This window comes from Electrophorus electricus, chromosome 16, assembly GCF_013358815.1.
Source record: "Electrophorus electricus isolate fEleEle1 chromosome 16, fEleEle1.pri, whole genome shotgun sequence".
Lineage (NCBI taxonomy): Eukaryota > Metazoa > Chordata > Actinopteri > Gymnotiformes > Gymnotidae > Electrophorus > Electrophorus electricus.
Window position 1 is genome coordinate 1 of NC_049550.1, and position 27,500 is coordinate 27,500.

The 27,500-nt window shown below is 43.7% G+C and overlaps 9 non-coding genes across 9 annotated transcripts; all 9 read left to right on the plus strand.

Moving 5' to 3' along the window:
- The first annotated feature begins 1,488 nt into the window (after positions 1-1,488).
- On the plus strand, positions 1,489-1,560 carry trnad-guc. Its single transcript has one exon. It is a non-coding gene; the product is annotated as a tRNA-Asp (tRNA).
- Positions 1,561-4,349: 2,789 nt separating this feature from the next.
- On the plus strand, positions 4,350-4,421 carry trnad-guc. The gene has a single exon. It is a non-coding gene; the product is annotated as a tRNA-Asp (tRNA).
- Positions 4,422-7,207: 2,786 nt separating this feature from the next.
- On the plus strand, positions 7,208-7,279 carry trnad-guc. Its single transcript has one exon. It is a non-coding gene; the product is annotated as a tRNA-Asp (tRNA).
- Positions 7,280-10,072: 2,793 nt separating this feature from the next.
- On the plus strand, positions 10,073-10,144 carry trnad-guc. Its single transcript has one exon. It is a non-coding gene; the product is annotated as a tRNA-Asp (tRNA).
- Positions 10,145-12,931: 2,787 nt separating this feature from the next.
- Positions 12,932-13,003, plus strand: trnad-guc. Its single transcript has one exon. It is a non-coding gene; the product is annotated as a tRNA-Asp (tRNA).
- Positions 13,004-15,791: 2,788 nt separating this feature from the next.
- On the plus strand, positions 15,792-15,863 carry trnad-guc. The gene has a single exon. It is a non-coding gene; the product is annotated as a tRNA-Asp (tRNA).
- Positions 15,864-18,647: 2,784 nt separating this feature from the next.
- Positions 18,648-18,719, plus strand: trnad-guc. Its single transcript has one exon. It is a non-coding gene; the product is annotated as a tRNA-Asp (tRNA).
- Positions 18,720-21,475: 2,756 nt separating this feature from the next.
- Positions 21,476-21,547, plus strand: trnad-guc. The gene has a single exon. It is a non-coding gene; the product is annotated as a tRNA-Asp (tRNA).
- A 2,773-nt stretch (positions 21,548-24,320) lies between these two features.
- Positions 24,321-24,392, plus strand: trnad-guc. Its single transcript has one exon. It is a non-coding gene; the product is annotated as a tRNA-Asp (tRNA).
- The last annotated feature ends 3,108 nt before the right edge of the window (positions 24,393-27,500 follow it).

Below are 27,500 nucleotides of genomic sequence, written 5' to 3' on the forward strand. Positions count from 1 at the left end.
GTGTCCTAAGCCCCCTGCTCTACTCACTGTACACCTACGACTGCACAGCCACTTCCAGCTCCACCATCATTGTCAAGTTTGCCTACGACACCGTTGTCATGGGCCTGATCTCGGACAACGATGAGAGGGCCTACCTGGAGGAGATTAAACACCTGGAAAACTGGTGCCAGGAAAATAATCTCCTCCTAAACGTCAATAAGACAAAAGAGCTGATCGTGGATTGCAGCAAGAAGCAGGAGCGGCACTACCAACCTGTGAGGATCAGTGGAACCACGGTGGAGAGAGTAGATAGTTTCAGGTACCTTGGTGTTCACATCCCGCAGGACCTGTCCTGGTCCCGCCATACCAACTCCCTGGCAAAGAAGGCTCGTCAGTGTCTTTACCACCTCAGACGCCTAAGAGACTTCAGACTGCCCTCCAAGGTACTGCGGAACTTCTACACCTGCACTATCAAGAGCATCCTCACGGGGAACATCACAGTGTGGTTTGGGAACAGCACCAAGCAGGACAGACAAACACTCCAAAGGGTAGTGCGTTCAGCAAAGCGCATCACTCATACGGAACTTGCTGACCTGCAGACCATATACTACAAGCGGTGCCAGACCAAGGCCAGGAGGATTGTGAAGGACCCCACCCATCCCAACAATAGGCTCTTCACTCTTTTGAGGTCAGGGAAGCGCTTTCGCTCCCTGAAGACCAAGACAGAGAGACTGAAGAGGAGCTTCTTCCCACAGGCCATTCGGGCCCTAAATCAGGGAAACTGATAAACTGTGGGGACCACCACCACCATGTAACATATCTTTATATATGTTCAATTGCCACCATGTAACATATAACTGTAAATATGTCATTTACAAGATGGAACTGTACATTCTGTACATGGTGTACATACATAACCATATATACATTGTACATTGTGTATATAAACATAATATACATATATTGTACACACATAGTTAACATATTTTTGTATATATATATATAATATATATTTCTCTATGCATGCCTGTTTTTCTTTTTCCTCAGTTTGGACAGAGCACTCTCAACCGTTTCACTGCGATTTATACTGTGTATGACTATGTATGTGACAAATAAACCAAACTTGAACTTGAACACCTGTGAACTTCGGAAGATTGAAGCCCAGTCGTGCTGATGCTAATACTGCTGCTACTTGCAAGTACATCATATTGTTAGTGACTTGTGGTGGGTGGGCACTGCAGTGAACAGGGTTATAGCTAAAGTGTTATAGTTAAAGAGCAGCTAAATTCTCTATGCTGCAAGAGACCACATTGGAGTTCGACACCAACACCTTAATCCCTGGGTAATCACAACTTATCGACAAAGCAGCTATTTCTGCATCGATTCTTAGGACTCCTACAGTTTCACTGGCACAAAGTTGCAAAAGTTCTAGGCGCACTGATCTAAAATACTTCAAAACCTGTGGGACGAGAACATCTCAGTCTGTTTCTTTTGGGGTGCGTGTACCTGTCCTCGTTAGTATAGTGGATAGTATCTCCGCCTGTCACGCGGAAGACCGGGGTCCGATTCCCTGACGGGGAGAGTTCCTACTTCAACGCACTGCAGAGAAACTGCTGTCTGGGCACCCTTTTCAGGAAGGATAAAGTTGAATCCTATGCCCACATTTGCTCTAGATTCATCTACATAGATGAATAAAGACACTCGCACGTTGTAGATCAATCTTTTGATAAAGCACCCTAGAGAGAATTTGGTGCCCATTGGTGATGTTATCTCTAAGCAGACGTCACAAAACCTGCATACAACCAAGGCCGAGACTTAAGAGGATGGAAAGATTCTTTCAATTTCATAAACTACATCAGATGCTTTACTGGTGTCAAATATCGTAAGACATTAAATGTGGTGACTTGACTATGACTTGAAGGGAAGTACTTGGTAACTGCATCTTGCCTTTGGATTGTACGTATTCACTTTTGACTTGTGTCGGGACTTGAGTGTCAAGTCTTGAGATGTACTTGTCACATTTACATTTACATTTATGGCATTTAACAGGCGCTCTTATCCAGTGCGACTTACAAAGGTGCTTTGTTATTTACTCATAGAATACAGCCTAGTCATTACAGTAGGATAGAGTCCAATATAGAAATGATCTAGATTACTGTAGAAATACAGGGATCACTGCTGTTGCCTAGAAGTACAAAATGCATGAGGTCTATCTTAAACAATGATAAGTGCAATAAACAATAAGTTCTAAAGTTTGTTAGACAACATCAGTGTAATAAATAATACTCTACATTAAGTGCTAATTTAGTTCTGTCAATAAAAGAGCAGGGTCATTTGTCATTTAAATATTCCATGAATAGATGGGTCTTCAGTCTGTGTTTGAAGACTGCAAGGGACTCCGCTGTCCGGACAGCAAGCGGAAGTTCATTCCACCATCTGTGAGCCAGGACAGGAAATAGTCTCAACGCTTGTCTTCCATGAGACTTGAAGCATGGCATTTCAAGCCAAGCCATACTTGATGTTCGAAGAACGCGAGGTACGAATCGGGCTTTGACCATTAACTCAATGTATGAAGGGGCTGGCCCATTTTTGGCTTGGTAGGCAAGCATCAAGATTTTAAATCTGATGTGTGCAGCTACTAGAAGCCAATGAAGGGAGCGCAGCAGCGGGGTAACACAGTTCAGCATTTAATACTATCATCCCCTCCCTGCTCACTACTAAGTTGGAGGATCTAGGACTGTGCGACTGGATTTCCAACTTCCTAACAGACAGACCACAATGAGTACGGGTGGGCAACCGTGCCTCATCCACCCTCACCCTCAGCACTGGAGCTCCTCAGGGTTGTGTCCTAAGCCCCCTGCTCTACTCACTGTACACCTACGACTGCACAGCCACTTCCAGCTCCACCATCATTGTCAAGTTTGCCTACGACACCTTTGTCATGGGCCTGATCTCGGACAACGATGAGAGGGCCTACCTGGAGGAGATTAAACACCTGGAAAACTGGTGCCAGGAAAATAATCTCCTCCTAAACGTCAATAAGACAAAAGAGCTGATCGTGGATTGCAGCAAGAAGCAGGAGCGGCACTACCAACCTGTGAGGATCAGTGGAACCACGGTGGAGAGAGTAGATAGTTTCAGGTACCTTGGTGTTCACATCCCGCAGGACCTGTCCTGGTCCCGCCATACCAACTCCCTGGCAAAGAAGGCTCGTCAGTGTCTTTACCACCTCAGACGCCTAAGAGACTTCAGACTGCCCTCCAAGGTACTGCGGAACTTCTACACCTGCACTATCAAGAGCATCCTCACGGGGAACATCACAGTGTGGTTTGGGAACAGCACCAAGCAGGACAGACAAACACTCCAAAGGGTAGTGCGTTCAGCAAAGCGCATCACTCATACGGAACTTGCTGACCTGCAGACCATATACTACAAGCGGTGCCAGACCAAGGCCAGGAGGATTGTGAAGGACCCCACCCATCCCAACAATAGGCTCTTCACTCTTTTGAGGTCAGGGAAGCGCTTTCGCTCCCTGAAGACCAAGACAGAGAGACCGAAGAGGAGCTTCTTCCCACAGGCCATTCGGGCCCTAAATCAGGGAAACTGATAAACTGTGGGGACCACCACCACCATGTAACATAACTGTAAATATGTTCAATTGCCACCATGTAACATATAACTGTAAATATGTCATTTACAAGATGAAACTGTACATTCTGTACATGGTGTACATACATAACCATATATACATTGTACATTGTGTATATAAACATAATATACATATATTGTACACACATAGTTAACATATTTTTGTATATATATATATATATATATATATATATATATATATATATATATATATAGAATATATATTTCTCTATGCATGCCTGTTTTTCTATTTCCTCAGTTTGGACAGAGCACTCTCAACCGTTTCACTGCAAATTATACTGTGTATGACTATGTATGTGACAAATAAACCAAACTTGAACTTGAACACCTGTGAACTTCGGAAGATTGAAGCCCAGTCGTGCTGATGCTAATACTGCTGCTACTTGCAAGTACATCATATTGTTAGTGACTTGTGGTGGGTGGGCACTGCAGTGAACAGGGTTATAGCTAAAGTGTTATAGTTAAAGAGCAGCTAAATTCTCTATGCTGCAAGAGACCACATTGGAGTTCGACACCAACACCTTAATCCCTGGGTAATCACAACTTATCGACAAAGCAGCTATTTCTGCATCGATTCTTAGGACTCCTACAGTTTCACTGGCACAAAGTTGCAAAAGTTCTAGGCGCACTGATCTAAAATACTTCAAAACCTGTGGGACGAGAACATCTCAGTCTGTTTCTTTTGGGGGTGCGTGTACCTGTCCTCGTTAGTATAGTGGATAGTATCTCCGCCTGTCACGCGGAAGACCGGGGTCCGATTCCCCGACGGGGAGAGTTCCTACTTCAACGCACTGCAGAGAAACTGCTGTCTGGGCACCCTTTTCAGGAAGGATAAAGTTGAATCCTATGCCCACATTTGCTCTAGATTCATCTACATAGATGAATAAAGACACTCGCACGTTGTAGATCAATCTTTTGATAAAGCACCCTAGAGAGAATTTGGTGCCCATTGGTGATGTTATCTCTAAGCAGACGTCACAAAACCTGCATACAACCAAGGCCGAGACATAAGAGGATGGAAAGATTCTTTCAATTTCATAAACTACATCAGATGCTTTACTGGTGTCAAATATTGTAAGACATTAAATGTGGTGACTTGACTATGACTTGAAGGGAAGTACTTGGTAACTGCATCTTGCCTTTGTATTGTACGTATTCACTTTTGACTTGTGTCGGGACTTGAGTGTCAAGTCTTGAGATGTACTTGTCACATTTACATTTACATTTATGGCATTTAACAGGCGCTCTTATCCAGTGCGACTTACAAAGGTGCTTTGTTATTTACTCATAGAATACAGCCTAGTCATTACAGTAGGATAGAGTCCAATATAGAAATGATCTAGATTACTGTAGAAATACAGGGATCACTGCTGTTGCCTAGAAGTACAAAATGCATGAGGTCTATCTTAAACAATGATAAGTGCAATAAACAATAAGTTCTAAAGTTTGTTAGACAACATCAGTGTAATAAATAATACTCTACATTAAGTGCTAATTTAGTTCTGTCAATAAAAGAGCAGGGTCATTTGTCATTTAAATATTCCATGAATAGATGGGTCTTCAGTCTGTGTTTGAAGACTGCAAGGGACTCCGCTGTCCGGACAGCAAGCGGAAGTTCATTCCACCATCTGTGAGCCAGGACAGGAAATAGTCTCAACGCTTGTCTTCCATGAGACTTGAAGCATGGCATTTCAAGCCAAGCCATACTTGATGTTCGAAGAACGCGAGGTACGAATCGGGCTTTGACCATTAACTCAATGTATGAAGGGGCTGGCCCATTTTTGGCTTGGTAGGCAAGCATCAAGATTTTAAATCTGATGTGTGCAGCTACTAGAAGCCAATGAAGGGAGCGCAGCAGCGGGGTAACACAGTTCAGCATTTAATACTATCATCCCCTCCCTGCTCACTACTAAGTTGGAGGATCTAGGACTGTGCGACTGGATTTCCAACTTCCTAACAGACAGACCACAATGAGTACGGGTGGGCAACCGTGCCTCATCCACCCTCACCCTCAGCACTGGAGCTCCTCAGGGTTGTGTCCTAAGCCCCCTGCTCTACTCACTGTACACCTACGACTGCACAGCCACTTCCAGCTCCACCATCATTGTCAAGTTTGCCTACGACACCGTTGTCATGGGCCTGATCTCGGACAACGATGAGAGGGCCTACCTGGAGGAGATGAAACACCTGGAAAACTGGTGCCAGGAAAATAATCTCCTCCTAAACGTCAATAAGACAAAAGAGCTGATCGTGGATTGCAGCAAGAAGCAGGAGCGGCACTACCAACCTGTGAGGATCAGTGGAACCACGGTGGAGAGAGTAGATAGTTTCAGGTACCTTGGTGTTCACATCCCGCAGGACCTGTCCTGGTCCCGCCATACCAACTCCCTGGCAAAGAAGGCTCGTCAGTGTCTTTACCACCTCAGACGCCTAAGAGACTTCAGACTGCCCTCCAAGGTACTGCGGAACTTCTACACCTGCACTATCAAGAGCATCCTCACGGGGAACATCACAGTGTGGTTTGGGAACAGCACCAAGCAGGACAGACAAACACTCCAAAGGGTAGTGCGTTCAGCAAAGCGCATCACTCATACGGAACTTGCTGACCTGCAGACCATATACTACAAGCGGTGCCAGACCAAGGCCAGGAGGATTGTGAAGGACCCCACCCATCCCAACAATAGGCTCTTCACTCTTTTGAGGTCAGGGAAGCGCTTTCGCTCCCTGAAGACCAAGACAGAGAGACTGAAGAGGAGCTTCTTCCCACAGGCCATTCGGGCCCTAAATCAGGGAAACTGATAAACTGTGGGGACCACCACCACCATGTAACATAACTGTAAATATGTTCAATTGCCACCATGTAACATATAACTGTAAATATGTCATTTACAAGATGGAACTGTACATTCTGTACATGGTGTACATACATAACCATATATACATTGTACATTGTGTATATAAACATAATATACATATATTGTACACACATTGTTAACATATTTTTGTATATATATATATATATATATATATATATATATATATATATATATAATATATATTTCTCTATGCATGCCTGTTTTTCTTTTTCCTCAGTTTGGACAGAGCACTCTCAACCGTTTCACTGCGATTTATACTGTGTATGACTATGTATGTGACAAATAAACCAAACTTGAACTTGAACACCTGTGAACTTCGGAAGATTGAAGCCCAGTCGTGCTGATGCTAATACTGCTGCTACTTGCAAGTACATCATATTGTTAGTGACTTGTGGTGGGTGGGCACTGCAGTGAACAGGGTTATAGCTAAAGTGTTAGTTATAGTTAAAGAGCAGCTAAATTCTCTATGCTGCAAGAGACCACATTGGAGTTCGACACCAACACCTTAATCCCTGGGTAATCACAACTTATCGACAAAGCAGCTATTTCTGCATCGATTCTTAGGACTCCTACAGTTTCACTGGCACAAAGTTGCAAAAGTTCTAGGCGCACTGATCTAAAATACTTCAAAACCTGTGGGACGAGAACATCTCAGTCTGTTTCTTTTGGGGTGCATGTACCTGTCCTCGTTAGTATAGTGGATAGTATCTCCGCCTGTCACGCGGAAGACCGGGGTCCGATTCCCCGACGGGGAGAGTTCCTACTTCAACGCACTGCAGAGAAACTGCTGTCTGGGCACCCTTTTCAGGAAGGATAAAGTTGAATCCTATGCCCACATTTGCTCTAGATTCATCTACATAGATGAATAAAGACACTCGCACGTTGTAGATCAATCTTTTGATAAAGCACCCTAGAGAGAATTTGGTGCCCATTGCTGATGTTATCTCTAAGCAGACGTCACAAAACCTGCATACAACCAAGGCCGAGACTTAAGAGGATGGAAAGATTCTTTCAATTTCATAAACTACATCAGATGCTTTACTGGTGTCAAATATTGTAAGACATTAAATGTGATGACTTGACTATGACTTGAAGGGAAGTACTTGGTAACTGCATCTTGCCTTTGTATTGTACGTATTCACTTTTGACTTGTGTCGGGACTTGAGTGTCAAGTCTTGAGATGTACTTGTCACATTTACATTTACATTTATGGCATTTAACAGGCGCTCTTATCCAGTGCGACTTACAAAGGTGCTTTGTTATTTACTCATAGAATACAGCCTAGTCATTACAGTAGGATAGAGTCCAATATAGAAATGATCTAGATTACTGTAGAAATACAGGGATCACTGCTGTTGCCTAGAAGTACAAAATGCATGAGGTCTATCTTAAACAATGATAAGTGCAATAAACAATAAGTTCTAAAGTTTGTTAGACAACATCAGTGTAATAAATAATACTCTACATTAAGTGCTAATTTAGTTCTGTCAATAAAAGAGCAGGGTCATTTGTCATTTAAATATTCCATGAATAGATGGGTCTTCAGTCTGTGTTTGAAGACTGCAAGGGACTCCGCTGTCCGGACAGCAAGCGGAAGTTCATTCCACCATCTGTGAGCCAGGACAGGAAATAGTCTCAACGCTTGTCTTCCATGAGACTTGAAGCATGGCATTTCAAGCCAAGCCATACTTGATGTTCGAAGAACGCGAGGTACGAATCGGGCTTTGACCATTAACTCAATGTATGAAGGGGCTGGCCCATTTTTGGCTTGGTAGGCAAGCATCAAGATTTTAAATCTGATGTGTGCAGCTACTAGAAGCCAATGAAGGGAGCGCAGCAGCGGGGTAACACAGTTCAGCATTTAATACTATCATCCCCTCCCTGCTCACTACTAAGTTGGAGGATCTAGGACTGTGCGACTGGATTTCCAACTTCCTAACAGACAGACCACAATGAGTACGGGTGGGCAACCGTGCCTCATCCACCCTCACCCTCAGCACTGGAGCTCCTCAGGGTTGTGTCCTAAGCCCCCTGCTCTACTCACTGTACACCTACGACTGCACAGCCACTTCCAGCTCCACCATCATTGTCAAGTTTGCCTACGACACCGTTGTCATGGGCCTGATCTCGGACAACGATGAGAGGGCCTACCTGGAGGAGATGAAACACCTGGAAAACTGGTGCCAGGAAAATAATCTCCTCCTAAACGTCAATAAGACAAAAGAGCTGATCGTGGATTGCAGCAAGAAGCAGGAGCGGCACTACCAACCTGTGAGGATCAGTGGAACCACGGTGGAGAGAGTAGATAGTTTCAGGTACCTTGGTGTTCACATCCCGCAGGACCTGTCCTGGTCCCGCCATACCAACTCCCTGGCAAAGAAGGCTCGTCAGTGTCTTTACCACCTCAGACGCCTAAGAGACTTCAGACTGCCCTCCAAGGTACTGCGGAACTTCTACACCTGCACTATCAAGAGCATCCTCACGGGGAACATCACAGTGTGGTTTGGGAACAGCACCAAGCAGGACAGACAAACACTCCAAAGGGTAGTGCGTTCAGCAAAGCGCATCACTCATACGGAACTTGCTGACCTGCAGACCATATACTACAAGCGGTGCCAGACCAAGGCCAGGAGGATTGTGAAGGACCCCACCCATCCCAACAATAGGCTCTTCACTCTTTTGAGGTCAGGGAAGCGCTTTCGCTCCCTGAAGACCAAGACAGAGAGACTGAAGAGGAGCTTCTTCCCACAGGCCATTCGGGCCCTAAATCAGGGAAACTGATAAACTGTGGGGACCACCACCACCATGTAACATAACTGTAAATATGTTCAATTGCCACCATGTAACATATAACTGTAAATATGTCATTTACAAGATGAAACTGTACATTCTGTACATGGTGTACATACATAACCATATATACATTGTACATTGTGTATATAAACATAATATACATATATTGTACACACATAGTTAACATATTTTTGTATATATATATATATATATATATATATATATATATATATATATATATAGAATATATATTTCTCTATGCATGCCTGTTTTTCTATTTCCTCAGTTTGGACAGAGCACTCTCAACCGTTTCACTGCAAATTATACTGTGTATGACTATGTATGTGACAAATAAACCAAACTTGAACTTGAACACCTGTGAACTTCGGAAGATTGAAGCCCAGTCGTGCTGATGCTAATACTGCTGCTACTTGCAAGTACATCATATTGTTAGTGACTTGTGGTGGGTGGGCACTGCAGTGAACAGGGTTATAGCTAAAGTGTTATAGTTATAGTTAAAGAGCAGCTAAATTCTCTATGCTGCAAGAGACCACATTGGAGTTCGACACCAACACCTTAATCCCTGGGTAATCACAACTTATCGACAAAGCAGCTATTTCTGCATCGATTCTTAGGACTCCTACAGTTTCACTGGCACAAAGTTGCAAAAGTTCTAGGCGCACTGATCTAAAATACTTCAAAACCTGGGGGCCGAGAACATCTCAGTCTGTTTCTTTTGGGGTGCAGTGTACCTGTCCTCGTTAGTATAGTGGATAGTATCTCCGCCTGTCACGCGGAAGACCGGGGTCCGATTCCCCGACGGGGAGAGTTCCTACTTCAACGCACTGCAGAGAAACTGCTGTCTGGGCACCCTTTTCAGGAAGGATAAAGTTGAATCCTATGCCCACATTTGCTCTAGATTCATCTACATAGATGAATAAAGACACTCGCACGTTGTAGATCAATCTTTTGATAAAGCACCCTAGAGAGAATTTGGTGCCCATTGGTGATGTTATCTCTAAGCAGACGTCACAAAACCTGCATACAACCAAGGCCGAGACTTAAGAGGATGGAAAGATTCTTTCAATTTCATAAACTACATCAGATGCTTTACTGGTGTCAAATATCGTAAGACATTAAATGTGGTGACTTGACTATGACTTGAAGGGAAGTACTTGGTAACTGCATCTTGCCTTTGGATTGTACGTATTCACTTTTGACTTGTGTCGGGACTTGAGTGTCAAGTCTTGAGATGTACTTGTCACATTTACATTTACATTTATGGCATTTAACAGGCGCTCTTATCCAGTGCGACTTACAAAGGTGCTTTGTTATTTACTCATAGAATACAGCCTAGTCATTACAGTAGGATAGAGTCCAATATAGAAATGATCTAGATTACTGTAGAAATACAGGGATCACTGCTGTTGCCTAGAAGTACAAAATGCATGAGGTCTATCTTAAACAATGATAAGTGCAATAAACAATAAGTTCTAAAGTTTGTTAGACAACATCAGTGTAATAAATAATACTCTACATTAAGTGCTAATTTAGTTCTGTCAATAAAAGAGCAGGGTCATTTGTCATTTAAATATTCCATGAATAGATGGGTCTTCAGTCTGTGTTTGAAGACTGCAAGGGACTCCGCTGTCCGGACAGCAAGCGGAAGTTCATTCCACCATCTGTGAGCCAGGACAGGAAATAGTCTCAACGCTTGTCTTCCATGAGACTTGAAGCATGGCATTTCAAGCCAAGCCATACTTGATGTTCGAAGAACGCGAGGTACGAATCGGGCTTTGACCATTAACTCAATGTATGAAGGGGCTGGCCCATTTTTGGCTTGGTAGGCAAGCATCAAGATTTTAAATCTGATGTGTGCAGCTACTAGAAGCCAATGAAGGGAGCGCAGCAGCGGGGTAACACAGTTCAGCATTTAATACTATCATCCCCTCCCTGCTCACTACTAAGTTGGAGGATCTAGGACTGTGCGACTGGATTTCCAACTTCCTAACAGACAGACCACAATGAGTACGGGTGGGCAACCGTGCCTCATCCACCCTCACCCTCAGCACTGGAGCTCCTCAGGGTTGTGTCCTAAGCCCCCTGCTCTACTCACTGTACACCTACGACTGCACAGCCACTTCCAGCTCCACCATCATTGTCAAGTTTGCCTACGACACCGTTGTCATGGGCCTGATCTCGGACAACGATGAGAGGGCCTACCTGGAGGAGATGAAACACCTGGAAAACTGGTGCCAGGAAAATAATCTCCTCCTAAACGTCAATAAGACAAAAGAGCTGATCGTGGATTGCAGCAAGAAGCAGGAGCGGCACTACCAACCTGTGAGGATCAGTGGAACCACGGTGGAGAGAGTAGATAGTTTCAGGTACCTTGGTGTTCACATCCCGCAGGACCTGTCCTGGTCCCGCCATACCAACTCCCTGGCAAAGAAGGCTCGTCAGTGTCTTTACCACCTCAGACGCCTAAGAGACTTCAGACTGCCCTCCAAGGTACTGCGGAACTTCTACACCTGCACTATCAAGAGCATCCTCACGGGGAACATCACAGTGTGGTTTGGGAACAGCACCAAGCAGGACAGACAAACACTCCAAAGGGTAGTGCGTTCAGCAAAGCGCATCACTCATACGGAACTTGCTGACCTGCAGACCATATACTACAAGCGGTGCCAGACCAAGGCCAGGAGGATTGTGAAGGACCCCACCCATCCCAACAATAGGCTCTTCACTCTTTTGAGGTCAGGGAAGCGCTTTCGCTCCCTGAAGACCAAGACAGAGAGACTGAAGAGGAGCTTCTTCCCACAGGCCATTCGGGCCCTAAATCAGGGAAACTGATAAACTGTGGGGACCACCACCACCATGTAACATAACTGTAAATATGTTCAATTGCCACCATGTAACATATAACTGTAAATATGTCATTTACAAGATGAAACTGTACATTCTGTACATGGTGTACATACATAACCATATATACATTGTACATTGTGTATATAAACATAATATACATATATTGTACACACATAGTTAACATATTTTTGTATATATATATATATATATATATATATATATATATATATATATATATATATATTTCTCTATGCATGCCTGTTTTTCTTTTTCCTCAGTTTGGACAGAGCACTCTCAACCGTTTCACTGCGATTTATACTGTGTATGACTATGTATGTGACAAATAAACCAAACTTGAACTTGAACACCTGTGAACTTCGGAAGATTGAAGCCCAGTCGTGCTGATGCTAATACTGCTGCTACTTGCAAGTACATCATATTGTTAGTGACTTGTGGTGGGTGGGCACTGCAGTGAACAGGGTTATAGCTAAAGTGTTAAAGTTATAGTTAAAGAGCAGCTAAATTCTCTATGCTGCAAGAGACCACATTGGAGTTCGACACCAACACCTTAATCCCTGGGTAATCACAACTTATCGACAAAGCAGCTATTTCTGCATCGATTCTTAGGACTCCTACAGTTTCACTGGCACAAAGTTGCAAAAGTTCTAGGCGCACTGATCTAAAATACTTCAAAACCTGTGGGACGAGAACATCTCAGTCTGTTTCTTTTGGGGTGCGTGTACCTGTCCTCGTTAGTATAGTGGATAGTATCTCCGCCTGTCACGCGGAAGACCGGGGTCCGATTCCCCGACGGGGAGAGTTCCTACTTCAACGCACTGCAGAGAAACTGCTGTCTGGGCACCCTTTTCAGGAAGGATAAAGTTGAATCCTATGCCCACATTTGCTCTAGATTCATCTACATAGATGAATAAAGACACTCGCACGTTGTAGATCAATCTTTTGATAAAGCACCCTAGAGAGAATTTGGTGCCCATTGCTGATGTTGTCTCTAAGCAGACGTCACAAAACCTGCATACAACCAAGGCCGAGACTTAAGAGGATGGAAAGATTCTTTCAATTTCATAAACTACATCAGATGCTTTACTGGTGTCAAATATTGTAAGACATTAAATGTGGTGACTTGACTATGACTTGAAGGGAAGTACTTGGTAACTGCATCTTGCCTTTGTATTGTACGTATTCACTTTTGACTTGTGTCGGGACTTGAGTGTCAAGTCTTGAGATGTACTTGTCACATTTACATTTACATTTATGGCATTTAACAGGCGCTCTTATCCAGTGCGACTTACAAAGGTGCTTTGTTATTTACTCATAGAATACAGCCTAGTCATTACAGTAGGATAGAGTCCAATATAGAAATGATCTAGATTACTGTAGAAATACAGGGATCACTGCTGTTGCCTAGAAGTACAAAATGCATGAGGTCTATCTTAAACAATGATAAGTGCAATAAACAATAAGTTCTAAAGTTTGTTAGACAACATCAGTGTAATAAATAATACTCTACATTAAGTGCTAATTTAGTTCTGTCAATAAAAGAGCAGGGTCATTTGTCATTTAAATATTCCATGAATAGATGGGTCTTCAGTCTGTGTTTGAAGACTGCAAGGGACTCCGCTGTCCGGACAGCAAGCGGAAGTTCATTCCACCATCTGTGAGCCAGGACAGGAAATAGTCTCAACGCTTGTCTTCCATGAGACTTGAAGCATGGCATTTCAAGCCAAGCCATACTTGATGTTCGAAGAACGCGAGGTACGAATCGGGCTTTGACCATTAACTCAATGTATGAAGGGGCTGGCCCATTTTTGGCTTGGTAGGCAAGCATCAAGATTTTAAATCTGATGTGTGCAGCTACTAGAAGCCAATGAAGGGAGCGCAGCAGCGGGGTAACACAGTTCAGCATTTAATACTATCATCCCCTCCCTGCTCACTACTAAGTTGGAGGATCTAGGACTGTGCGACTGGATTTCCAACTTCCTAACAGACAGACCACAATGAGTACGGGTGGGCAACCGTGCCTCATCCACCCTCACCCTCAGCACTGGAGCTCCTCAGGGTTGTGTCCTAAGCCCCCTGCTCTACTCACTGTACACCTACGACTGCACAGCCACTTCCAGCTCCACCATCATTGTCAAGTTTGCCTACGACACCGTTGTCATGGGCCTGATCTCGGACAACGATGAGAGGGCCTACCTGGAGGAGATGAAACACCTGGAAAACTGGTGCCAGGAAAATAATCTCCTCCTAAACGTCAATAAGACAAAAGAGCTGATCGTGGATTGCAGCAAGAAGCAGGAGCGGCACTACCAACCTGTGAGGATCAGTGGAACCACGGTGGAGAGAGTAGATAGTTTCAGGTACCTTGGTGTTCACATCCCGCAGGACCTGTCCTGGTCCCGCCATACCAACTCCCTGGCAAAGAAGGCTCGTCAGTGTCTTTACCACCTCAGACGCCTAAGAGACTTCAGACTGCCCTCCAAGGTACTGCGGAACTTCTACACCTGCACTATCAAGAGCATCCTCACGGGGAACATCACAGTGTGGTTTGGGAACAGCACCAAGCAGGACAGACAAACACTCCAAAGGGTAGTGCGTTCAGCAAAGCGCATCACTCATACGGAACTTGCTGACCTGCAGACCATATACTACAAGCGGTGCCAGACCAAGGCCAGGAGGATTGTGAAGGACCCCACCCATCCCAACAATAGGCTCTTCACTCTTTTGAGGTCAGGGAAGCGCTTTCGCTCCCTGAAGACCAAGACAGAGAGACTGAAGAGGAGCTTCTTCCCACAGGCCATTCGGGCCCTAAATCAGGGAAACTGATAAACTGTGGGGACCACCACCACCATGTAACATAACTGTAAATATGTTCAATTGCCACCATGTAACATATAACTGTAAATATGTCATTTACAAGATGAAACTGTACATTCTGTACATGGTGTACATACATAACCATATATACATTGTACATTGTGTATATAAACATAATATACATATATTGTACACACATAGTTAACATATTTTTGTATATATATATATATATATATATATATATATATATATATATATAGAATATATATTTCTCTATGCATGCCTGTTTTTCTATTTCCTCAGTTTGGACAGAGCACTCTCAACCGTTTCACTGCGAATTATACTGTGTATGACTATGTATGTGACAAATAAACCAAACTTGAACTTGAACACCTGTGAACTTCGGAAGATTGAAGCCCAGTCGTGCTGATGCTAATACTGCTGCTACTTGCAAGTACATCATATTGTTAGTGACTTGTGGTGGGTGGGCACTGCAGTGAACAGGGTTATAGCTAAAGTGTTATAGTTATAGTTAAAGAGCAGCTAAATTCTCTATGCTGCAAGAGACCACATTGGAGTTCGACACCAACACCTTAATCCCTGGGTAATCACAACTTATCGACAAAGCAGCTATTTCTGCATCGATTCTTAGGACTCCTACAGTTTCACTGGCACAAAGTTGCAAAAGTTCTAGGCGCACTGATCTAAAATACTTCAAAACCTGTGGGACGAGAACATCTCAGTCTGTTTCTTTTGGGGTGCATGTACCTGTCCTCGTTAGTATAGTGGATAGTATCTCCGCCTGTCACGCGGAAGACCGGGGTCCGATTCCCCGACGGGGAGAGTTCCTACTTCAACGCACTGCAGAGAAACTGCTGTCTGGGCACCCTTTTCAGGAAGGATAAAGTTGAATCCTATGCCCACATTTGCTCTAGATTCATCTACATAGATGAATAAAGACACTCGCACGTTGTAGATCAATCTTTTGATAAAGCACCCTAGAGAGAATTTGGTGCCCATTGGTGATGTTATCTCTAAGCAGACGTCACAAAACCTGCATACAACCAAGGCCGAGACTTAAGAGGATGGAAAGATTCTTTCAATTTCATAAACTACATCAGATGCTTTACTGGTGTCAAATATCGTAAGACATTAAATGTGGTGACTTGACTATGACTTGAAGGGAAGTACTTGGTAACTGCATCTTGCCTTTGGATTGTACGTATTCACTTTTGACTTGTGTCGGGACTTGAGTGTCAAGTCTTGAGATGTACTTGTCACATTTACATTTACATTTATGGCATTTAACAGGCGCTCTTATCCAGTGCGACTTACAAAGGTGCTTTGTTATTTACTCATAGAATACAGCCTAGTCATTACAGTAGGATAGAGTCCAATATAGAAATGATCTAGATTACTGTAGAAATACAGGGATCACTGCTGTTGCCTAGAAGTACAAAATGCATGAGGTCTATCTTAAACAATGATAAGTGCAATAAACAATAAGTTCTAAAGTTTGTTAGACAACATCAGTGTAATAAATAATACTCTACATTAAGTGCTAATTTAGTTCTGTCAATAAAAGAGCAGGGTCATTTGTCATTTAAATATTCCATGAATAGATGGGTCTTCAGTCTGTGTTTGAAGACTGCAAGGGACTCCGCTGTCCGGACAGCAAGCGGAAGTTCATTCCACCATCTGTGAGCCAGGACAGGAAATAGTCTCAACGCTTGTCTTCCATGAGACTTGAAGCATGGCATTTCAAGCCAAGCCATACTTGATGTTCGAAGAACGCGAGGTACGAATCGGGCTTTGACCATTAACTCAATGTATGAAGGGGCTGGCCCATTTTTGGCTTGGTAGGCAAGCATCAAGATTTTAAATCTGATGTGTGCAGCTACTAGAAGCCAATGAAGGGAGCGCAGCAGCGGGGTAACACAGTTCAGCATTTAATACTATCATCCCCTCCCTGCTCACTACTAAGTTGGAGGATCTAGGACTGTGCGACTGGATTTCCAACTTCCTAACAGACAGACCACAATGAGTACGGGTGGGCAACCGTGCCTCATCCACCCTCACCCTCAGCACTGGAGCTCCTCAGGGTTGTGTCCTAAGCCCCCTGCTCTACTCACTGTACACCTACGACTGCACAGCCACTTCCAGCTCCACCATCATTGTCAAGTTTGCCTACGACACCGTTGTCATGGGCCTGATCTCGGACAACGATGAGAGGGCCTACCTGGAGGAGATGAAACACCTGGAAAACTGGTGCCAGGAAAATAATCTCCTCCTAAACGTCAATAAGACAAAAGAGCTGATCGTGGATTGCAGCAAGAAGCAGGAGCGGCACTACCAACCTGTGAGGATCAGTGGAACCACGGTGGAGAGAGTAGATAGTTTCAGGTACCTTGGTGTTCACATCCCGCAGGACCTGTCCTGGTCCCGCCATACCAACTCCCTGGCAAAGAAGGCTCGTCAGTGTCTTTACCACCTCAGACGCCTAAGAGACTTCAGACTGCCCTCCAAGGTACTGCGGAACTTCTACACCTGCACTATCAAGAGCATCCTCACGGGGAACATCACAGTGTGGTTTGGGAACAGCACCAAGCAGGACAGACAAACACTCCAAAGGGTAGTGCGTTCAGCAAAGCGCATCACTCATACGGAACTTGCTGACCTGCAGACCATATACTACAAGCGGTGCCAGACCAAGGCCAGGAGGATTGTGAAGGACCCCACCCATCCCAACAATAGGCTCTTCACTCTTTTGAGGTCAGGGAAGCGCTTTCGCTCCCTGAAGACCAAGACAGAGAGACTGAAGAGGAGCTTCTTCCCACAGGCCATTCGGGCCCTAAATCAGGGAAACTGATAAACTGTGGGGACCACCACCACCATGTAACATAACTGTAAATATGTTCAATTGCCACCATGTAACATATAACTGTAAATATGTCATTTACAAGATGGAACTGTACATTCTGTACATGGTGTACATACATAACCATATATACATTGTACATTGTGTATATAAACATAATATACATATATTGTACACACATAGTTAACATATTTTTGTATATATATATATATATATATATATATATATATATATATATATATAGAATATATATTTCTCTATGCATGCCTGTTTTTCTTTTTCCTCAGTTTGGACAGAGCACTCTCAACCGTTTCACTGCGAATTATACTGTGTATGACTATGTATGTGACAAATAAACCAAACTTGAACTTGAACACCTGTGAACTTCGGAAGATTGAAGCCCAGTCGTGCTGATGCTAATACTGCTGCTACTTGCAAGTACATCATATTGTTAGTGACTTGTGGTGGGTGGGCACTGCAGTGAACAGGGTTATAGCTAAAGTGTTATAGTTAAAGAGCAGCTAAATTCTCTATGCTGCAAGAGACCACATTGGAGTTCGACACCAACACCTTAATCCCTGGGTAATCACAACTTATCGACAAAGCAGCTATTTCTGCATCGATTCTTAGGACTCCTACAGTTTCACTGGCACAAAGTTGCAAAAGTTCTAGGCGCACTGATCTAAAATACTTCAAAACCTGTGGGACGAGAACATCTCAGTCTGTTTCTTTTGGGGTGCATGTACCTGTCCTCGTTAGTATAGTGGATAGTATCTCCGCCTGTCACGCGGAAGACCGGGGTCCGATTCCCCGACGGGGAGAGTTCCTACTTCAACGCACTGCAGAGAAACTGCTGTCTGGGCACCCTTTTCAGGAAGGATAAAGTTGAATCCTATGCCCACATTTGCTCTAGATTCATCTACATAGATGAATAAAGACACTCGCACGTTGTAGATCAATCTTTTGATAAAGCACCCTAGAGAGAATTTGGTGCCCATTGCTGATGTTATCTCTAAGCAGACGTCACAAAACCTGCATACAACCAAGGCCGAGACTTAAGAGGATGGAAAGATTCTTTCAATTTCATAAACTACATCAGATGCTTTACTGGTGTCAAATATTGTAAGACATTAAATGTGATGACTTGACTATGACTTGAAGGGAAGTACTTGGTAACTGCATCTTGCCTTTGGATTGTACGTATTCACTTTTGACTTGTGTCGGGACTTGAGTGTCAAGTCTTGAGATGTACTTGTCACATTTACATTTACATTTATGGCATTTAACAGGCGCTCTTATCCAGTGCGACTTACAAAGGTGCTTTGTTATTTACTCATAGAATACAGCCTAGTCATTACAGTAGGATAGAGTCCAATATAGAAATGATCTAGATTACTGTAGAAATACAGGGATCACTGCTGTTGCCTAGAAGTACAAAATGCATGAGGTCTATCTTAAACAATGATAAGTGCAATAAACAATAAGTTCTAAAGTTTGTTAGACAACATCAGTGTAATAAATAATACTCTACATTAAGTGCTAATTTAGTTCTGTCAATAAAAGAGCAGGGTCATTTGTCATTTAAATATTCCATGAATAGATGGGTCTTCAGTCTGTGTTTGAAGACTGCAAGGGACTCCGCTGTCCGGACAGCAAGCGGAAGTTCATTCCACCATCTGTGAGCCAGGACAGGAAATAGTCTCAACGCTTGTCTTCCATGAGACTTGAAGCATGGCATTTCAAGCCAAGCCATACTTGATGTTCGAAGAACGCGAGGTACGAATCGGGCTTTGACCATTAACTCAATGTATGAAGGGGCTGGCCCATTTTTGGCTTGGTAGGCAAGCATCAAGATTTTAAATCTGATGTGTGCAGCTACTAGAAGCCAATGAAGGGAGCGCAGCAGCGGGGTAACACAGTTCAGCATTTAATACTATCATCCCCTCCCTGCTCACTACTAAGTTGGAGGATCTAGGACTGTGCGACTGGATTTCCAACTTCCTAACAGACAGACCACAATGAGTACGGGTGGGCAACCGTGCCTCATCCACCCTCACCCTCAGCACTGGAGCTCCTCAGGGTTGTGTCCTAAGCCCCCTGCTCTACTCACTGTACACCTACGACTGCACAGCCACTTCCAGCTCCACCATCATTGTCAAGTTTGCCTACGACACCGTTGTCATGGGCCTGATCTCGGACAACGATGAGAGGGCCTACCTGGAGGAGATGAAACACCTGGAAAACTGGTGCCAGGAAAATAATCTCCTCCTAAACGTCAATAAGACAAAAGAGCTGATCGTGGATTGCAGCAAGAAGCAGGAGCGGCACTACCAACCTGTGAGGATCAGTGGAACCACGGTGGAGAGAGTAGATAGTTTCAGGTACCTTGGTGTTCACATCCCGCAGGACCTGTCCTGGTCCCGCCATACCAACTCCCTGGCAAAGAAGGCTCGTCAGTGTCTTTACCACCTCAGACGCCTAAGAGACTTCAGACTGCCCTCCAAGGTACTGCGGAACTTCTACACCTGCACTATCAAGAGCATCCTCACGGGGAACATCACAGTGTGGTTTGGGAACAGCACCAAGCAGGACAGACAAACACTCCAAAGGGTAGTGCGTTCAGCAAAGCGCATCACTCATACGGAACTTGCTGACCTGCAGACCATATACTACAAGCGGTGCCAGACCAAGGCCAGGAGGATTGTGAAGGACCCCACCCATCCCAACAATAGGCTCTTCACTCTTTTGAGGTCAGGGAAGCGCTTTCGCTCCCTGAAGACCAAGACAGAGAGACTGAAGAGGAGCTTCTTCCCACAGGCCATTCGGGCCCTAAATCAGGGAAACTGATAAACTGTGGGGACCACCACCACCATGTAACATAACTGTAAATATGTTCAATTGCCACCATGTAACATATAACTGTAAATATGTCATTTACAAGATGAAACTGTACATTCTGTACATGGTGTACATACATAACCATATATACATTGTACATTGTGTATATAAACATAATATACATATATTGTACACACATAGTTAACATATTTTTGTATATATATATATATATATAATATATATTTCTCTATGCATGCCTGTTTTTCTTTTTCCTCAGTTTGGACAGAGCACTCTCAACCGTTTCACTGCGATTTATACTGTGTATGACTATGTATGTGACAAATAAACCAAACTTGAACTTGAACACCTGTGAACTTCGGAAGATTGAAGCCCAGTCGTGCTGATGCTAATACTGCTGCTACTTGCAAGTACATCATATTGTTAGTGACTTGTGGTGGGTGGGCACTGCAGTGAACAGGGTTATAGCTAAAGTGTTATAGTTAAAGAGCAGCTAAATTCTCTATGCTGCAAGAGACCACATTGGAGTTCGACACCAACACCTTAATCCCTGGGTAATCACAACTTATCGACAAAGCAGCTATTTCTGCATCGATTCTTAGGACTCCTACAGTTTCACTGGCACAAAGTTGCAAAAGTTCTAGGCGCACTGATCTAAAATACTTCAAAACCTGTGGGACGAGAACATCTCAGTCTGTTTCTTTTGGGATGCGTGTACCTGTCCTCGTTAGTATAGTGGATAGTATCTCCGCCTGTCACGCGGAAGACCGGGGTCCGATTCCCCGACGGGGAGAGTTCCTACTTCAACGCACTGCAGAGAAACTGCTGTCTGGGCACCCTTTTCAGGAAGGATAAAGTTGAATCCTATGCCCACATTTGCTCTAGATTCATCTACATAGATGAATAAAGACACTCGCACGTTGTAGATCAATCTTTTGATAAAGCACCCTAGAGAGAATTTGGTGCCCATTGGTGATGTTATCTCTAAGCAGACGTCACAAAACCTGCATACAACCAAGGCCGAGACTTAAGAGGATGGAAAGATTCTTTCAATTTCATAAACTACATCAGATGCTTTACTGGTGTCAAATATTGTAAGACATTAAATGTGGTGACTTGACTATGACTTGAAGGGAAGTACTTGGTAACTGCATCTTGCCTTTGTATTGTACGTATTCACTTTTGACTTGTGTCGGGACTTGAGTGTCAAGTCTTGAGATGTACTTGTCACATTTACATTTACATTTATGGCATTTAACAGGCGCTCTTATCCAGTGCGACTTACAAAGGTGCTTTGTTATTTACTCATAGAATACAGCCTAGTCATTACAGTAGGATAGAGTCCAATATAGAAATGATCTAGATTACTGTAGAAATACAGGGATCACTGCTGTTGCCTAGAAGTACAAAATGCATGAGGTCTATCTTAAACAATGATAAGTGCAATAAACAATAAGTTCTAAAGTTTGTTAGACAACATCAGTGTAATAAATAATACTCTACATTAAGTGCTAATTTAGTTCTGTCAATAAAAGAGCAGGGTCATTTGTCATTTAAATATTCCATGAATAGATGGGTCTTCAGTCTGTGTTTGAAGACTGCAAGGGACTGCGGAAGTTCATTCCACCATCTGTGAGCCAGGACAGGAAATAGTCTCAACGCTTGTCTTCCATGAGACTTGAAGCATGGCATTTCAAGCCAAGCCATACTTGATGTTCGAAGAACGCGAGGTACGAATCGGGCTTTGACCATTAACTCAATGTATGAAGGGGCTGGCCCATTTTTGGCTTGGTATGCAAGCATCAAGATTTTAAATCTGATGTGTGCAGCTACTAGAAGCCAATGAAGGGAGCGCAGCAGCGGGGTAACACAGTTCAGCATTTAATACTATCATCCCCTCCCTGCTCACTACTAAGTTGGAGGATCTAGGACTGTGCGACTGGATTTCCAACTTCCTAACAGACAGACCACAATGAGTACGGGTGGGCAACCGTGCCTCATCCACCCTCACCCTCAGCACTGGAGCTCCTCAGGGTTGTGTCCTAAGCCCCCTGCTCTACTCACTGTACACCTACGACTGCACAGCCACTTCCAGCTCCACCATCATTGTCAAGTTTGCCTACGACACCGTTGTCATGGGCCTGATCTCGGACAACGATGAGAGGGCCTACCTGGAGGAGATGAAACACCTGGAAAACTGGTGCCAGGAAAATAATCTCCTCCTAAACGTCAATAAGACAAAAGAGCTGATCGTGGATTGCAGCAAGAAGCAGGAGCGGCACTACCAACCTGTGAGGATCAGTGGAACCACGGTGGAGAGAGTAGATAGTTTCAGGTACCTTGGTGTTCACATCCCGCAGGACCTGTCCTGGTCCCGCCATACCAACTCCCTGGCAAAGAAGGCTCGTCAGTGTCTTTACCACCTCAGACGCCTAAGAGACTTCAGACTGCCCTCCAAGGTACTGCGGAACTTCTACACCTGCACTATCAAGAGCATCCTCACGGGGAACATCACAGTGTGGTTTGGGAACAGCACCAAGCAGGACAGACAAACACTCCAAAGGGTAGTGCGTTCAGCAAAGCGCATCACTCATACGGAACTTGCTGACCTGCAGACCATATACTACAAGCGGTGCCAGACCAAGGCCAGGAGGATTGTGAAGGACCCCACCCATCCCAACAATAGGCTCTTCACTCTTTTGAGGTCAGGGAAGCGCTTTCGCTCCCTGAAGACCAAGACAGAGAGACTGAAGAGGAGCTTCTTCCCACAGGCCATTCGGGCCCTAAATCAGGGAAACTGATAAACTGTGGGGACCACCACCACCATGTAACATAACTGTAAATATGTTCAATTGCCACCATGTAACATATAACTGTAAATATGTCATTTACAAGATGAAACTGTACATTCTGTACATGGTGTACATACATAACCATATATACATTGTACATTGTGTATATAAACATAATATACATATATTGTACACACATAGTTAACATATTTTTGTATATATATATATATATATATATATATATATATATATATATAGAATATATATTTCTCTATGCATGCCTGTTTTTCTTTTTCCTCAGTTTGGACAGAGCACTCTCAACCGTTTCACTGCAAATTATACTGTGTATGACTATGTATGTGACAAATAAACCAAACTTGAACTTGAACACCTGTGAACTTCGGAAGATTGAAGCCCAGTCGTGCTGATGCTAATACTGCTGCTACTTGCAAGTACATCATATTGTTAGTGACTTGTGGTGGGTGGGCACTGCAGTGAACAGGGTTATAGCTAAAGTGTTATAGTTATAGTTAAAGAGCAGCTAAATTCTCTATGCTGCAAGAGACCACATTGGAGTTCGACACCAACACCTTAATCCCTGGGTAATCACAACTTATCGACAAAGCAGCTATTTCTGCATCGATTCTTAGGACTCGACTCCTACAGTTTCACTGGCACAAAGTTGCAAAAGTTCTAGGCGCACTGATCTAAAATACTTCAAAACCTGGGGGCCGAGAACATCTCAGTCTGTTTCTTTTGGGGTGCATGTACCTGTCCTCGTTAGTATAGTGGATAGTATCTCCGCCTGTCACGCGGAAGACCGGGGTCCGATTCCCCGACGGGGAGAGTTCCTACTTCAACTCACTGCAGAGAAACTGCTGTCTGGGCACCCTTTTCAGGAAGGATAAAGTTGAATCCTATGCCCACATTTGCTCTAGATTCATCTACATAGATGAATAAAGACACTCGCACGTTGTAGATCAATCTTTTGATAAAGCACCCTAGAGAGAATTTGGTGCCCATTGGTGATGTTATCTCTAAGCAGACGTCACAAAACCTGCATACAACCAAGGCCGAGACTTAAGAGGATGGAAAGATTCTTTCAATTTCATAAACTACATCAGATGCTTTACTGGTGTCAAATATTGTAAGACATTAAATGTGGTGACTTGACTATGACTTGAAGGGAAGTACTTGGTAACTGCATCTTGCCTTTGGATTGTACGTATTCACTTTTGACTTGTGTCGGGACTTGAGTGTCAAGTCTTGAGATGTACTTGTCACATTTACATTTACATTTATGGCATTTAACAGGCGCTCTTATCCAGTGCGACTTACAAAGGTGCTTTGTTATTTACTCATAGAATACAGCCTAGTCATTACAGTAGGATAGAGTCCAATATAGAAATGATCTAGATTACTGTAGAAATACAGGGATCACTGCTGTTGCCTAGAAGTACAAAATGCATGAGGTCTATCTTAAACAATGATAAGTGCAATAAACAATAAGTTCTAAAGTTTGTTAGACAACATCAGTGTAATAAATAATACTCTACATTAAGTGCTAATTTAGTTCTGTCAATAAAAGAGCAGGGTCATTTGTCATTTAAATATTCCATGAATAGATGGGTCTTCAGTCTGTGTTTGAAGACTGCAAGGGACTCCGCTGTCCGGACAGCAAGCGGAAGTTCATTCCACCATCTGTGAGCCAGGACAGGAAATAGTCTCAACGCTTGTCTTCCATGAGACTTGAAGCATGGCATTTCAAGCCAAGCCATACTTGATGTTCGAAGAACGCGAGGTACGAATCGGGCTTTGACCATTAACTCAATGTATGAAGGGGCTGGCCCATTTTTGGCTTGGTAGGCAAGCATCAAGATTTTAAATCTGATGTGTGCAGCTACTAGAAGCCAATGAAGGGAGCGCAGCAGCGGGGTAACACAGTTCAGCATTTAATACTATCATCCCCTCCCTGCTCACTACTAAGTTGGAGGATCTAGGACTGTGCGACTGGATTTCCAACTTCCTAACAGACAGACCACAATGAGTACGGGTGGGCAACCGTGCCTCATCCACCCTCACCCTCAGCACTGGAGCTCCTCAGGGTTGTGTCCTAAGCCCCCTGCTCTACTCACTGTACACCTACGACTGCACAGCCACTTCCAGCTCCACCATCATTGTCAAGTTTGCCTACGACACCGTTGTCATGGGCCTGATCTCGGACAACGATGAGAGGGCCTACCTGGAGGAGATGAAACACCTGGAAAACTGGTGCCAGGAAAATAATCTCCTCCTAAACGTCAATAAGACAAAAGAGCTGATCGTGGATTGCAGCAAGAAGCAGGAGCGGCACTACCAACCTGTGAGGATCAGTGGAACCACGGTGGAGAGAGTAGATAGTTTCAGGTACCTTGGTGTTCACATCCCGCAGGACCTGTCCTGGTCCCGCCATACCAACTCCCTGGCAAAGAAGGCTCGTCAGTGTCTTTACCACCTCAGACGCCTAAGAGACTTCAGACTGCCCTCCAAGGTACTGCGGAACTTCTACACCTGCACTATCAAGAGCATCCTCACGGGGAACATCACAGTGTGGTTTGGGAACAGCACCAAGCAGGACAGACAAACACTCCAAAGGGTAGTGCGTTCAGCAAAGCGCATCACTCATACGGAACTTGCTGACCTGCAGACCATATACTACAAGCGGTGCCAGACCAAGGCCAGGAGGATTGTGAAGGACCCCACCCATCCCAACAATAGGCTCTTCACTCTTTTGAGGTCAGGGAAGCGCTTTCGCTCCCTGAAGACCAAGACAGAGAGACCGAAGAGGAGCTTCTTCCCACAGGCCATTCGGGCCCTAAATCAGGGAAACTGATAAACTGTGGGGACCACCACCACCATGTAACATAACTGTAAATATGTTCAATTGCCACCATGTAACATATAACTGTAAATATGTCATTTACAAGATGAACTGTACATTCTGTACATGGTGTACATACATAACCATATATACATTGTACATTGTGTATATAAACATAATATACATATATTGTACACACATTGTTAACATATTTTTGTATATATATATATATATATATATATATATATATATATATATATAGAATATATATTTCTCTATGCATGCCTGTTTTTCTTTTTCCTCAGTTTGGACAGAGCACTCTCAACCGTTTCACTGCGAATTATACTGTGTATGACTATGTATGTGACAAATAAACCAAACTTGAACTTGAACACCTGTGAACTTTGGAAGATTGAAGCCCAGTCGTGCTGATGCTAATACTGCTGCTACTTGCAAGTACATCATATTGTTAGTGACTTGTGGTGGGTGGGCACTGCAGTGAACAGGGTTATAGCTAAAGTGTTAGTTATAGTTAAAGAGCAGCTAAATTCTCTATGCTGCAAGAGACCACATTGGAGTTCGACACCCTAACCCTATCCCTACCCTAACCCTAACCCTAACCTAACCCTAACTAACCCTAACCCTAACCCTAACCAAACTCTAACTGTTACATGACTCTTGAACTTCCTATTCAACCATGCTGCCTGATTGACAGCAATGGGGGTAGTCATTTTCAAACTAACCGTATAATTCTAATCTTTCTAAATGTATGATACCAGATACACACTTACCTAATGAGAACTTAAGAAAACTGTTGTTTTTATTCAGGTACAGTGAGATCTTAATGGCTAAAATGCAAACAACAAAAAATGAATTGTGATCATGATGACTTCAAGAGAACAATTAGGATTGCTTTCATGGGCAAATGGAATGAACTTCTCTCACTCAACTTCACTCTTTAAAATTTTTGTATAATACAAATCTGTTCTTTACCTGAACTCCAGAGGTCTCCACTTGGGCAAGTCAGGCCATTTGGATCCTCCCTGTGTATTGGATACTAGGGTTAGGGTTACGGAATATAGAAAAAAATACAT